General features: G+C 32.8%; 1 non-coding gene across 1 annotated transcript; it reads left to right on the top strand.

Moving 5' to 3' along the window:
• Positions 1 to 1,201: 1,201 nt before the first annotated feature.
• Positions 1,202 to 1,288, top strand: TRNAS-GGA (transfer RNA serine (anticodon GGA)). The gene has a single exon. It is a non-coding gene; the product is annotated as a tRNA-Ser (tRNA).
• Positions 1,289 to 2,500: the final 1,212 nt, after the last annotated feature.

Below are 2,500 nucleotides of genomic sequence, written 5' to 3'. Positions count from 1 at the left end.
CTGAGGCTGCATTAATCGAGGATACACGACAGAAGGAATTGTTCTATTTCCAACTTTACCTTCAACAAGCGTAGATTTTTTTATTTTCTTTTTTACCGATCACGAATCGTGTGTATTTCTTTTCTCGTAAGACTGAGAGTAATAAAAAAAACAAATCGCACCATCTCTGTAATAGGTAAATGCCTCTTTTTCTCCTGAAGTTGTCGGAATTATTCGTAATAAGATATTGGCTACAATTGAAAAGGTTTTATCAATAAAATTTCCATTTATCCGCGATCTAGACATAGGTAGCAATCCATTCTATCATTGTTCTCATTACTTCTCGCGGGAAAATGATCCCCCAAGGAAAAGAATTCTACAGTACGAAATAACATAAAAACCATATTCATTCTCATGAAAAAAAGAAAAAAATGGTCAGTCTATTCGATCTTAAAAAATTCAATATTCAAAAAAAGAATTGATAAGAACTAAGAAATCAATATGGAACCGGATTCGATTCCATCTTACTTTACTGGAATAGTCTACCAATGAAAGAAACTATTCTTATTTTGATTGAAGTTACAGCTTAGAATAACCTCAGTTGGTTGAATTATGATACAAAGAAGAAAAAGAATCATTGTATGATGAAAATAGAATAACGGCCCATTTTTTTGTGTTGTATATTTACGTGTATACACTATACAATCAACTATAAAAAAATTCTTTATCTATTTCTATTTTTAATAGAATAGTAGATAGGATAAGGGTTTTTTTTGATAACTCTAAAACTGGCCTATAAAGCAATTTGAGAATTCTTCTGATATGGAATCATAGTCTAAATAGATAGAATCATGATCTAAAGATATCCATGAACATAAAATATAGACCCCCTCGCTCAGTCAATTCATTATAATTTCTAATTTCTTGATTTAATCCGGTCGGTATAGTATAAATAGATAATCAGAAAAAGAAGAAAACATTGTTTTTGCAAACATGAATAGAAATAGAATTTTTTTTTTCGTTTTTGTAAGAAAACAATTTTCTCTTTATCCCCCAGCCTAGAAGGAAAGATCCTGCTTTTATTATGATGAAAAATTTTCTATTTTGATCGCTTTCTAGTTAGATTCTAGTTAGAATTGATTGGTTGTACCTACCCAATAATCTAATATGAATGATTCATTATTCACTCTATTTTCGGTTTTGGGGTCATAATCATTATGTAGGAGAGATGGCTGAGTGGTTGAAAGCGTAGCATTGGAACTGCTATGTAGGCTTTTGCTTACCGAGGGTTCGAATCCCTCTCTTTCCTTACCTTCACCTAATTTACCGATCTTACTAACCACAATAGATCAAATATCAATGGATACAACTATTCCAACAGTTAGACCTTTCTTTGATATGGATTCTCTAATAGATTCTCTATTTCTAATGGCTGTGGTACGGAAAATACTGTTAAAGAAAAGAGTAGACAAGGAATGAAAATATCCCTCTCGGTCTATGACACCTAAATGGAAGAAAAATCCGGATCAAACCCTTATTTATCTTAACCTTAGGTTAATTTACTTCGCCGAAAGGGAGCAAAAGGGTCGAACCCTTATTCTTATTCGTTTTTCTTTTCTTTTTTTTTTTTTTTTTAGGTTTAAGTCTGACGAGAATAATATTCTACAACTAGCAATTCATTTATTTTCAAGCCGACCCATTATTATCTATTATTTGATTGACTAATCCTTTATATTGGAATGGTTGAAGAGTCAAATGGTTTGGCAATTCCTGAGGAGGGGATGAGTCGAGAGAATTTTGAATTAGAGCTCTAGATTTTTGTTCATCCCTCGCCGCAATAGTATCTCGGGGTTTGCAGCGATAACTTGGTATATCTACTATACGACCGTTGACTAAAATATGTCTATGGTTAACTAATTGGCGAGCTCCCGGAATAGTCGGAGCCATACCCAACCGAAAAAGGATGTTATCCAGGCGCATTTCAAGTAATTGTAGTAAAACCTGACCTGTTGACCCCTTTGCCTTTCCGGCGATACGAACGTATTTAAGTAATTGTCGTTCTGTAAGACCATAATGAAAACGCAATTTTTGTTTTTCTTCTAGGCGAATACGATATTGAGATTTTTTCCCGGAACGCGATTGGTTTCTAAGATCACTTCCAGCTCTGGGCCTTTTATTAGTTAGCCCGGTAAGCCCCCAGGCGACGTATTTTTTTTTAAACGAGGACCTCGGTAACGCGACATAAAGACTCCTTCTTCTTATTTCTATTTAATTATTAATTCTTATTGATGAAATTTCATTTTACAGAATAAAACTAAACTAAAAATGAACTAAATTCTAAATAAAGATAAAGCCAAATTTACTGAAGTATTAAGAATAATGAGATGAGTTAGATAAATATAAAGATCTTTCTATTCTATATATAGCAAAAGAAAAGGACTCTTTTCGTGAGATAGTGGATATTCCTATAACATAATAACATAAGAAATCAATGGCTTTGCGAAAGAGGAAGACACTTTAT

This window comes from Bidens hawaiensis, unplaced genomic scaffold (genome assembly GCF_021521415.1).
Source record: "Bidens hawaiensis isolate Kalapana, Puna unplaced genomic scaffold, B.hawaiensis_p1.1 tig00044850_1, whole genome shotgun sequence".
NCBI classification, from domain to species: domain Eukaryota; kingdom Viridiplantae; phylum Streptophyta; class Magnoliopsida; order Asterales; family Asteraceae; genus Bidens; species Bidens hawaiensis.
Note: the sequence above shows the minus strand (reverse complement) of the source record. Positions and strands in the feature narration are given on the sequence as shown.